The sequence below is a fragment of the Porites lutea genome, chromosome 12 (genome assembly GCF_958299795.1).
Source record: "Porites lutea chromosome 12, jaPorLute2.1, whole genome shotgun sequence".
NCBI classification, from domain to species: domain Eukaryota; kingdom Metazoa; phylum Cnidaria; class Anthozoa; order Scleractinia; family Poritidae; genus Porites; species Porites lutea.
Window position 1 is genome coordinate 9,414,361 of NC_133212.1, and position 12,594 is coordinate 9,426,954.

General features: G+C 38.8%; 2 pseudogenes; both read left to right on the top strand.

Annotated features, from left to right (window-relative positions):
* Positions 1–332: 332 nt before the first annotated feature.
* LOC140921413 (dynein light chain Tctex-type 5 pseudogene) lies at positions 333–1,142 on the top strand (annotated as a pseudogene).
* A 6,958-nt stretch (positions 1,143–8,100) lies between these two features.
* Positions 8,101–9,171, top strand: LOC140921745 (uncharacterized; annotated as a pseudogene).
* Positions 9,172–12,594: the final 3,423 nt, after the last annotated feature.

The window sequence follows — 12,594 nt, forward strand, 5'->3', positions numbered from 1 at the left end:
AAGCGAGCACTCGTTTAAATTTTGCGAGCAAATTGAGCAAAGGTAAAATTTTGCGAGCAGTTAAAAATTTTAATGGACCATTCATCACCCCTTTGGTGATTCTTTTACCGTCAATAAATTTATGTTCTTGTTATATTTTAAAGAATAGAATCGTAATTAAAACTTTTCTCGCTGTTCTCTTAAACACTTTCCTGTACTATTTTCATTTTCCCATCACTCTACTATTTATTTTGTTTTGTTTATGATCGTTCTCTGTTTATTACCTTGCAGTGTATCATGGGTATTATAAAATGATGACGCGAGTTTGAGGTCACATGACATCACAGCCACATCATAGTTTTTTTTCTCCTTGAGAAAAAATTTTCAAGGAAAGTTGTCGTCCAACTCTTGCTTTGTTTAATACAAGCTTTTATTTTTGCTTAAGACTGTTGACACAGTTTTCTTGACAATGACTGACGGAAACGAAGGAGAGAACCTGCCTCAAAAACTACCAACTGCAACGTCGAAACAACGGCGGTCAAGTTTGTTTGAAGTTGGATTTCCAGTTCAGCGGGATCGTGGTTCTAGTATGGTCTCTATCCCTAGCATTATTCCCAGCCAAATCCACGGTGTTCATCAGAAGGTCCGCTACGAAAATACATACAAAATGGAGCCAGACAAGCGATTTCACATCGCCGAAGTGAAAGAAATTCTGGACGAGACGCTATCGACGTCTTTGAAAGATGTGAAGTACGATCCGGTGAGATGCAAAGCGTTGAGCAAATCGCTGTCTCACACTATCTGTGAAAGAGTGAAACTTCTAGGATTCAGCAGGTTTAAGATCGTCTGTGTTGTAAGCATTGGTGAGATGAAAGGACAAGATGTTCGAGTTGCGAGCCGCTTTCTTTGGGACGAAAAACATGATAACTGGGTCGATTCCGTGTTTACAAGTTCTGAGTTATTTGGGGTTGCGGTCGTTTTTGGCGTTTACCAGGAATAAACAACGACGAAACCGCTTGAACGTGAAGTCGCAAGCTTTATTGTATCGAAAGGTTTAGACTATGGACAATTCAGAGAAGACTTTCCGTTGAAAAGATTTTGCTGCAACTGCAGAAGTCCTTTGAATTGGTTCCCGTTGACAGAATTAAAATGTTTATTAAGACTTCTCTGTAAGGAATGTAAGTAAGCTTAAGCTAATTTTTAGCTTTAATACAAATTTTGAACGGTCAAGTATTCATGTTGTAAAACTTGTAATAGTTTCTCGCAATTGTGGACCCTAGATTGGTCTTTTTTTGTTGCATTGGCAACTTTTCGTCTAATTTTCATGACGTTTATGTTTAAAACTATTAAATGCTAAGCTATGCTTGACGAAGTGCTTAAGTTAATTCCAGTGACATCTTACAGAAAAGTAGTTTCTCTAACCATAAACGTCCACCAGATGTATTTTCTTCCTTTATGGTATTGATTTAGTTTATGAGATTATTGACAAAGTTAATTTGTAATGTTTGAAGATGTCATACCCTGTTTTATTCCTTGGTGCTGTGATGGCTTCTCTGTATAATCTTTCAATGGATAACATGGCTACGAAGAGACATATATAAAATTTAAGAAACCTGGGCTGACAAGAATTTAATGTCTGAGGCTGCATTTCGACTGTGTTTAAAAACTGGTTATTTCTCAAACTTTTAATATTCAAAAGTAATTATTTTCAAATGGAGTACTTTACAGTTTTTTTTAGAATGGCAAAGCGGGATGTCACTATTTAAAAAGAAAAGAAGGTAGAAAGTAAATCCGTATTATTCGCTAGGTTTGATGCATGACCTTTGCATCGTGATCTTTCAACAGTGTGCTAAGCTCAAGCTTCCTTGGGTGTTTCTTAGAAACATATCAATCATGTTAGATAGCCATGTGTGTAAGAGCCAGTGAAGAGAGCCTCACTTGTGCCGCGCATACTACGTTTTGGCCACAGAAAACAGCGGATATTTTGAGCTATCCTCAAAAGACAAAGGACCAAACAAAAAAGGTAGCAATGCATACCTTCATCTCCTTCAAGAAAAAAAGTATCCGAGATCCACCCCTTGTAATTAGCAGGAGCCCATTACTGGCTCCTGTAATTGGCTGTTAAGCAGCCAATTGGACAACGAGAATTTCCGATCCTTGACAAGGCCTGATAAAAAGCCAGTCAGAACGGTTGTACTGCCCTTGCCACAAAAACAAAATAATGTTGCTCCCTAGCTAGCAAATGTCACAATAACCGCAGAGGGAGAAATAGTAACATCATCACACTTCAGTCCTGAGACTTGCATTATTCTAATTTACATGAAAGGGGTTGGAGTCGACTGATGCAAGCAACACTGTTGACCGAGTGGCAGTACAATTTTTTGTACTAAAAGAGTAGGGTAGCTTTAATAGGAGTTTCAATATCCTGCAAGCGACGTGAAAAAGCCAGGGTCCTCCATACCAGTGAGGGAACCTTTAACATACTGTGAAAATAATAATTCAGATTCAGCTCACAGGAAACTATGGAAACAAACCCTAAAGACTATTAAGCCACTTTTAAAAAAAGAAACGAAAAATACTTCAGCTAGCCTGATGGACGATGGAGCAGAGATAAGAAATCACAGCAGCGACTGAACAGTGAAAGACCACATGACCTCCCAGTAAAATAAAAGCGACAAGAAAACATTTGCTCAATCTGCACTATGAATCCTCCAAAACAGACTTTACTCCTTAAGGACAACATTTTTAGAAGTAAGCGATGTATTAGCAAGGGGTAAAAGCCTTGTAGGCATACCAAACCCTCTTTTTTAGACGAAGGCTAAAACACGTTTTGTGATTGGCAACAAGTAACGTCGGAATAACAATTGAAAAACAGTATTAATTCACTTTGTTTTAAATCAATCGTTGATCAACTAAAAAATGAACCTCTGGGGCCTGTGGGGGGGGGGGGGGGTTGCGCGGGCACACTCGTCGACCCCCCTCTCTACGGGCCTGTTGCATGCTGTTAGTTTGTTTTTCTCCTACCATATAAGCTGTTAGGACAAGGGCCTTGGAGTGGAGGGGAGGGGGAGGGGTGTGGCTGTGCATATAAAAATAGAGAATACAAACTACGCGATGGAAGGGGCTTCAGGTCTGTAAAAATCGTTGTTTCCTAGCTGAAGGACAGCACAGTCAGCAGGTGTGGCATGGCTACGCTGAGAGAGACGAGAAGTACTGGGCCGGGTGAGTATTGTACCCTCTACCCAGAGACACGACTGGGGCTGCAATTATTAGTCCTTCTATGAACATTTTTTCAAATATGGTCACTTTATTGATAATGCAAGTTGGTGTCCAACTGCTATCGGTCCGAATGGATCAGTTAATTCCCACCAATCGAGAAAATAGCATAACGTTTTGTGTTATTCCTGATAAGAATTTCCTTTTTTCCTCGTTGTTCCAGCACACTTTATTATATTGACAATTACGGTACTTACATGAGGGTCCCAATGGGGTAGTGGCTTTTACGGTTATCGGCTAAAATTTTGGCTCTTTTACGGCTATCGGTTAATTTTTTTCAGTTACGGTTAACGAAAAAGTTAAAAATTAACTTCTTTTGTTTCAAAATGTTAAATATTAATTAACCAGTATTTTTTTGTATCTTTAAGGGCCTCTTCATATGAGCCCGGTTGACCGGGCTGGCCCGGTTTCCGAGATCTCGCCTCACCTCTAAATCCTTTGTAAAATTTTCGATGTGTTCATATGAGAGGGCGGGCTGGCTCGGTTCCCGAGATCTCGGTTTTTCCAACCGAGATCTCGGTAAGTGGGCTGGAAATTTTGCCATATGAACACTTCATCCCGGTTACCGGGATGAACGGCGGGATGAATTCTGGCGGTCCGGATGGCATCGTCTTGCATTGCCTGCTGTGTTTTCCACATCATAAGTATCCCATTTAACTGCAGTGATACAGCTTTAAGAGTTACCGACGCTAAGATAGGCCCGAAAGTTAAAATTTTTGTGTTTCGCTAAGCTTGCTTTGTTTCCCAAATTTGGCGCCAGAACTCGTACCCAGGATCTTTGACCTTTTCTCATCTCGGAAACCGGGCTAAAATTTCTCATATGAACCCAAGGCAAAATTCATCCCGGTAACCGAGCCAGCCCGGTCAACCGGGCTCATGTGAAGAGGCCCTAAATCAAAATAAAGGTCTTCGGATCATCTCGGGATGAAATAAGCTTTTCTTTTGAAAAAAATTTTAACATTTTATATATCATACTTTTTATAAAGTATTCCACTTCTAATATTATTTTACACATAGAAATGTCAATAGTCAATTTAAAAATAATCTTCGTGAAAAAGCAAAAGCAGACACGCAAACGCCCAACTCAAGGCCGGGGCGCAACATTCATTATAACAGAAATGGCCGTTTTCACACTAGAGAAGGATTATTCGTGTGAGACGGGTTATCCGTTTGTTGATTCGCGTCAGATAGGTAATACGTCTTAATCTGAAAATGGAAAAGTTTTAATCTTGAATCAGTGAACAATCCGCCTGACTTTTGAAGACGGGATTATCCGCTCCAGATAGCCTGTCTACAGCCGCCCCCTCCCGCCCAGAAAAATCGGAGAAAGGGTGTCTGTGGGGAGGGCGCGACCGTACACAGGCTACTCTCAGACGGATAATCAATTTCTAGCTCTAGTGTGTGTCTAGGTCTTGGTTAACACCTAAAAGGCGCTTCGCCTAACGTGCGTACGGAGTCACACTAGCCGGGAAATAAAAAACGCAACCAAAAGTAAGTTTAGCACCTTCCTTAAAAGTAGCAAATCTAGGGGAACAATTTCTTTTACGGCTAACTCTTTTTACCCTATTTACGGCTAACGGTTAAAAGTTTTCAATATTTACGGCTATCGACTAAATTTTTGGCCGTTTTACGCCTATCGGTTAACCCCATTGAGACCCTTGACTAACCTGCGGATACTTGAATAGAGTTCAATTATACAATCCTCCCAGAAAGTAATACTGTACATCGGCTCCTGACAGAGCAATTCTTATGGATGAAAATACAATACAATACAATACAATATGGCACAAAACTTCCCATTTGTTTATTTTATTGTTCAAATAGCAGTCTGAACTGGATTAGACCGTAAATAGTTTAGTGGCAACTTGATCCCACCTGACCTGGAACCAGGGTAGGCTGAAAGACGAAATGTGAAAAAAATTTAAAGAAATCTCGTTCTGATCCACAACACCCCCTGGCACGCCCCCAAACAACCAACACAGCCAATTTTATGCTAATAAAGAGAGAGACTGGAACTGAGAAATCGAAGCACCTACAAGTTTATGGTATATGTATATGTTACTGGTCAAAATTAAATTCAGGTTAACATTTTGTAATCTAGGTTAATTCTCAATTTCCCAACACAACCAGAAAAGAAGCAGATTTATGACATGAAAGACCTTCAGTTCACTGATGGACCAAACTTTTCTTCTGCATACTTCATAAGCAACATGTATATCTCAGTTTTCTTAAATTCATCCTCACTTAGGCCATCTTTTTCCTCATCATCTTCACTTTCCTCAGAAACCATCTGTGAAAGAAATAACACAAACCTTACGAAAAGAAAGCAATCATCGAAAATACTACAAAATTCTACACTTAATTTATAAAAATCATCAGTAACTGGTAATAAGTTTTTGGGAGATTGTTCTGATGCTGAACCTTGTTCATTTCGTACCTTAATTAATAATAAATGGAACTTCTTGACAATCCAGACTTTTCCTATGGTCTCACATTTCAATGAATGCTGGACAGTCATCATGAAGATCCGAGGGTATGATTAATTCTCTACATAAGCATCGAGGACTGCCCTTGAAAAATATTTGTTTTCCTTTCAACAGCAATGATAATTAATTGTTTGTTTTGAGTTGTCAAAAGATTTAATTAAGATTGTAGAATATCATCTGTCAATTTGATACCTGTTAACTTGGCGCATGAATCAATCTTTATCTATTGTACCTTTAATTTTGTGAACCTTGTACCAAGCTATCATTCTGTAATCGAGCGAGTAGTCTTTCCCCTCCCCCCATCCCTAGGGGGGGGGGGGGTTAATTTCTGGTTCGCTCGTTTTCCCTTGGTTAATAAAGACCCAGAAACTTTTGCCCTATTCCAGTCTCAAGTCTTGTCTTTAGTTGTTAGTATTAATTAGTGTATCCAGCTGATTTTTTAAATCCCTGTTTGCTGTTTTTTTTAAATTGCATTTTTTGCTTTTGCATTGCACGACATAAAAGCGCACTCACGGTCTTTGACTACTTAGTCCAATATACACAGTGCTACCTATAATACAACCCTACACTACACAGTTCACCACACTATGCAATGCTACGTAGAAGTAAGTACAAAAAAATGAATTTATTTTTATTTACTTATTTTATCAGATTAGGCAGGGCAGCCTGAGTAGAAAACCATGGGGCTTATTAATTACATTCAGGCTAACCACTTACAAACGGTGGAAAATATAACAGCCAATTAAAAGTTATTTAAAATACATAAATGACATGAATAAGCTAAACACAGGTAACAAGGTTAAGAGATATAATTATCAATCAACAATATTAAATTAATTTAGGGTATGTAATTATTGACTCTAATAATTCTAGACTAACAAAATTTTACTTCTAATAATTCAAATAAAGCAGGAAAAAAACGAGGCTAACGATCAAATAATAATTTCAAATAAAAGAAGAATAAATGAAAACAGTTATTAATCGACAATATGAAATAAATAGACCTTTCTAGCTTGTATCTTTTGTTTTCCCATTTCAGGCCAAGTGATGTTACCCCGAAGCACTGTTTCTTTGGGGGTGTTTACATGAGAAAACTCGCTCCGGCGCGAGTTTCATACCGGGATGTCCTTTTTATTTCGTATCTCGTTATTTGAAGGTACACTTCATGTTGATAAAATACACGTAAGATTCAAAATCGCAAACATTACGCATGTGCTACCCGTTCCAGTCTACCAGCAGATTAACCAGCAGACCGATTTCACACCGAAACTTGTGGTCGTTTCGCGTTTACATGATACCGTTGCGGAATTTCGTACCGGAGTGATATATTCTCTTTTCCTTCAACACTTGCAATGACAACTTTGAATCCCTCTGAGGTAGTTTTTTAACAAATGTCACAACTATTTGGAAACTGGTTGTACTTGGGCTCTTTTAAGGTAAGGCTAAGGTACACTACCAGTAGTTTATGAGAAAACAGTAAGTGGGAAGATGCATATAAAAGTCTTAACAAATAATTATGATGATTTTCAGTCAGTTGCATTTTGATTGAAAAACTACACTTGGTGGCTGTTAATTTTAGTGGTACCAATTATTATTTTTTTTGTATGTTACTCAATCTGGCTACTTCTTAAAGATAAATTTCATCTTCTTATTCACCATTGATCTGTCATTTTTCTATTTGCTTTTAGACCCAGTTACATGGAGGCTAGTACCTTGATAGTTTTCCCAGAATTGTTACCTTCCTATACATGTAAAATCTGAGCAAAGTAAATTGGAAACCCTTAAAGAAATGTTTCCAGGTGTAAATGATGTGGATGTGGCAGCAAGCCTTTGAAGAAGCAACAAATCGAATCCTGGATTGCTCATTATGCTGAAGACATCTTGATTGAAAGAGGTATTTTACAAAATTTCATATTTTCTACAATAATAATTATTTCTTTACTGGGCAAGGGTGATTAAATGACCCCTCAGCAAAAGTATGTGGAAGCTCTGAGAACCCAATGTCGACAATGTTCGTGGATTTGAGATATTACAAATGCTGACATTACTACATGATATATGTAAAAATTATTGATAACACATCTAAAGTACATAGTATTTTAGATATTTTGTTTTGTCACAGACGCTGTTTTTGAATACCCCCTGTAAATACTAAGTGAAGAGTACTTGAAGCACACATTATAGTTGCAAAGTGCCTGTAAGTGGTTGTTTTGGAATGCAATGTTTACCTCAATCTTTTATATAATTTTTCAGAAAATGAAGATGATGCCTTTCCACTCAGCATTGTTAAGAAGGACCCTATAACTGCAATGGACGTGTTCAGAAGGAAAATCCTGATACCAGAACTCCTACTTGACAAATTATCTGCATGCAACGGCAGTCTCCCCTGTTAGTGAGAGAATTATTTAAGATGATAAAGAGAGGGGAGATAGACATTAGAAGAGAATTGGATATTGAGTTCATTGATGAGGATGGAATAGATGGCAAGGGTTTGACGAGATAGTATCTCAACCTTGTTCTTCAAGGCATAACAGATGGCACAGGCGGTTATGTTTTATTTGAAGGTAGGGAAATTTTAGGGAACTGAACACCTTTAGAATGTAGGCATGTACATGTATTTAGTTACTTGCATTCTATTGTGAATGGTAAATTGCAATGTTATGGTGTCACTGGGACTGGTTAAAAACAATAAATGCATTTGTGATAGACATTGAAAAAAGATATATCAAAACCTATTTGCATCAGACAAATGGAAGTTAATTGTCTGTAAATATAACTAGTTGTCCAAACCAACTTTGTAGCAGTTACTGTCAGTATTTGTCCCCTCTTTAAGTTTATAAATGGAAGATGTGTTTTGTTAAAGGAGAGAAAATCAATGAGGCCATTTTTTTTTCATTTCAGCGAAACAGACGGGTACTGTCAATGGCACAGTCAGTGAAACCATCTCTGAGCTGTCACGTTTATAACACTGAAGGATCTCATTTAATTTGTTTTTGGTGATCCATTTCTCCCAAAGGGTACCAAAACTGGAGCTTTAATTAGTTTCCGAGGGTCAGATGCAGATTCATGTTTTGGGATTCTGCATTTGCCCTGTGACTATGAGAATTACAGTTCTTTCAAAAGGGCAATGAACAGCTGCATAAATTGCCAGTTTGTTGGATATGGAAGAGGTTGAATAAGAGAACAGATGCTAGAGAATTTGAATGTGAATTTTTGTTGAGTTCAAAGGGTTTTTCCATACAAAAGCTTTGAGGAAATAGGTTTTTACAGTAGACCATTAATGACTTATTAGCATTTCCCTTTCTTAAAACAATAACAGGTTCCAGTTTTAGTTATCGATGATGCATCACACATCTCTCAGAACATGTTTATAAGAGCTTTGATGATGTTTTGGTGAAACTGAGCAATTTATGTTGAAATGCATGGACTCTATAGACAATAGCCAGAAGAACGTGACTGGCACTGTACGTTACTATGTTAATCTAATACTTCATAACAAAGAGAGTAAGAGAGTTTATAATTTAAAAATAAAAGTTACTATTCAGTAGTGTTCTTTGCTTGACATCTTTGTTAATACACGCTGGATACTTAGCTCAGTTTTAGTTTTATCTTTGTCACTTCATAATGATGTCATGGTGTATTGAAACACTGTGTTAAACTCTTTTCACTGAGACAGTTCATAAATCATCAGAAGTTTAAGTGTAATGCAACTAACACTTAAGTGTTTATGCCTGTTGTTGGTAACATGAACATTAACATCCCTTCATGTCAAATGCAACTGAGCTTTAGCTCCTTTGTTATGGTTCCGTGCTTGCATGAGTGCCTGAATAATTTTCCGTGTTTCTAGGTAGAGACTGACTCCATAGTCATTACTCTCTTAAAGAGGCTGTATATGTGAAATGGCCTCAAGTTGAGAGCCACTTATAGGAAGCATTGTATCTGGCACCTCAACACTACCCAAGTCAAACTCATTAGGTGGAGAACCTTGTGGGTCTTCTCCATAAAAGTGCGAAACTTGCATGTCTTCCTCAAATATTATCCCTAACTGCAGTATTTTCAGCATTACCTTGTGAAATCATACCATTCACCCATATTAAATTTTGTTGGGGAGTCCAATTTCCTTTTGCACATAGAGGATGATGGTTCCATGCTTCAACGAAGAGACTCAATTGATGGTTAACTCTTGGGCAAAAAATGTAATGCAAACTGAACAGATCAATGATGTTTGTTGACTCAAGTATACCATTTTGTTCCATGTGATAGAAAAGAGTGTAAAAAAAATGACCAATGCCAACAAAGACATCTTTCCAGAGTCGCTCAATACGTTGATTATGTACAGAGAGCCCAGCGATTGTGCTTCCCCTATTCAACCCCCTGTGTCTCAGCATAGATGCTGCAACATCTACATTTTCACCCCCTTTGTCTGATCGTACCCTAGAAGGCCACCCATTTCTTTCTACTGCTGCTACGAAAAGTGCACGCACTGTTGTAGCAAGATTGTTTGTTGAACAACTTAAATGAACTATAATGAGCCTTGAAAAACCGTCAATACCCCCATGTATCACAAACCTCCAACAGATGGACAATGCAGTCCACCAATGTGCCAAAGAGAATTAGGTCCCCCGACACCGTAAACATGCCCTCCGATTGTGTTAAACCATCTCAAAGACCGACCAACAGGATCAATTCAAACCAAACTTGACCTAACACGCTGACGTTGGACAAAAACATTTCTGCTGTGCAGGTGTCCCAGCATCATGCTGATTCCCTCATTTGGAAGCCTTTCCTTATCTCTCCAATTAATTCATCCAATTCCACATCTGAGATGTGGTATAACGGTTAGCGAATGACTCAAGATTCTGAACTCTATGCCAAAGAGTGGTTCTAGAAACCAATAACATTCCCGTTATTTGTGACCAGGTAAATCGCATTGTATTCTGGAGAAACTCCAGCTGCGGTAAAGAAATTTCATACCGAGGAAGGCTGACTCCTCGACTTCTAGGAGAAACTGTTGGCAATCCTTCGATAGGGCAAATAGACATGCATGATGCAGCTACAGTTTACAATTGCTAGCATCTCCCACCTGCTTAATAAGGTCTGTAGATGTAATACCAGGCTTTCAAGAACCAGAATTTTCCCAGTATTTCCTGCCTCACCTCGATCCAAGGAATCTAGCAATCCACGAACTGAATTGATCGTAACCTTGAGTCGTACAATTGAGTTTTCTGCCATGTTTCAGTCAGCATTTGGGAAGTAACGTTCACAGTCTCTCAAGAGACAATCCACGGATTCCAACAAATCCATTGTAGGGGAACCAACAACCACCATTACTGCGAAGGCAATGAATAAGAGCCAAACCTTACTTGAAATTAATACGGCCATTGCGGCCAAGCTTGATTCAAACTGAAGTTACTTCTCTAAGCTCCATCCTACATGAAGTGGTTTATTGCCGACGGTATAATTTTGATGCCTCTTATACGACGACCTGCTGTGGTCCCATATACACACGTTTTTTTGTAACCCATATCTATGGGCTTTTTTTGTGCGCATATATATGCGCGTTTGTAAGAAAATGGTCATATACTTTGGAATAAAAACCCCACAGAGCAGGAAAGAACGCAAGTATACGTGGGAAAAAAACGCACGTATACCGTGTCATAATTTTGAAACAAATGGTCGACCATAAATTTTGCGCCTGCAACATTTTATGGTTGAATTCAACAACATAATTATTGGAAACAATTTGTCAGACGATGTTTGTGTCACTGTCTTCATCTTCATGCGCTCGCTCTCGCTTTCCCTCATAGGGCAGGGTCGTAACTAAAGTAATCCTTACCTGGGGATTTGGCAGACATTCTGGTGACAACAGCTGTGAGTTCGCTACCAGGCGAGTTTGCTGATTCAGTGGTTTAAATAACTTTCTAGGGAAATTTGTGTCTTCCTCCTCCGGCCCTTGGATTGACAGTTTTCGTTTCGACTCCCAGACCTCGAAGTAAAAGTAATGAAAACAAACACCAATCGGACCCGAATTCAAATTACGCTTCAAAGTACTTTAAAAGAGATAATACGGCAAGAAAGCTTTAGTTTCTTAATCATAAGAATAAACGGCTGGTTACCTCGTCCTTCCCTTTTTTTTCTGTCTGTTCAGACTCTAAAGAGTCGCAACTTTCCGTCGAGAACGTCCTTAAACGATCATCGAATCTTGCTGTCATTCTGACATCAACAACACTGTTAAACCGTCAAATACACCCGAACAAAGTAGAAGAAACTACATTGCCTTCAACCACATACCACGTTTTCGAGCGTTTTGTTTACGTCACAGTAACTGGTCAGCCAGGTACTTCATATTAGGGGTGTGTCAGGTTTCAGGACGGAAAAAACGTTCTGCGCAAGCTTCTTCGCCTCTTTTATCGCAGGCTCAAGGCGGGCTGTCAAAGAAGAACACGCCCGAAGGTGTGCACGCGGGATGTGTTGGTGTAAGAAAGAATTACCGGTATGTTGTATGGCAATGGAAAGTTGAGTAGTGTATCAACAACAAATGTGAGCAGGAGAGACGGAGATGTTCTGTTAAGGACTGATACACTATAGAAGATGAGTTACACCAGGAGCCCATCAAAGGGTTCCTTTATCTGACGCCGGGTAGTAAGTTAGTGGTCCCTAGAAGCCCTTCAGCCAGCCCAAATTTAAAATGACGCAAATTTTAGACCATTTTTTCAGTAATCTGACTCCGTGAAGTTTCAAACCGGTGTCATTTCAGTCTAGAAATTTTTAAGTTGAGAGAAATGCAGCCAAAAAGTGCCTGGCTAAGGCTTACATAACAACTTAAATAATTAGCAAAACATCGCTTTTTTCG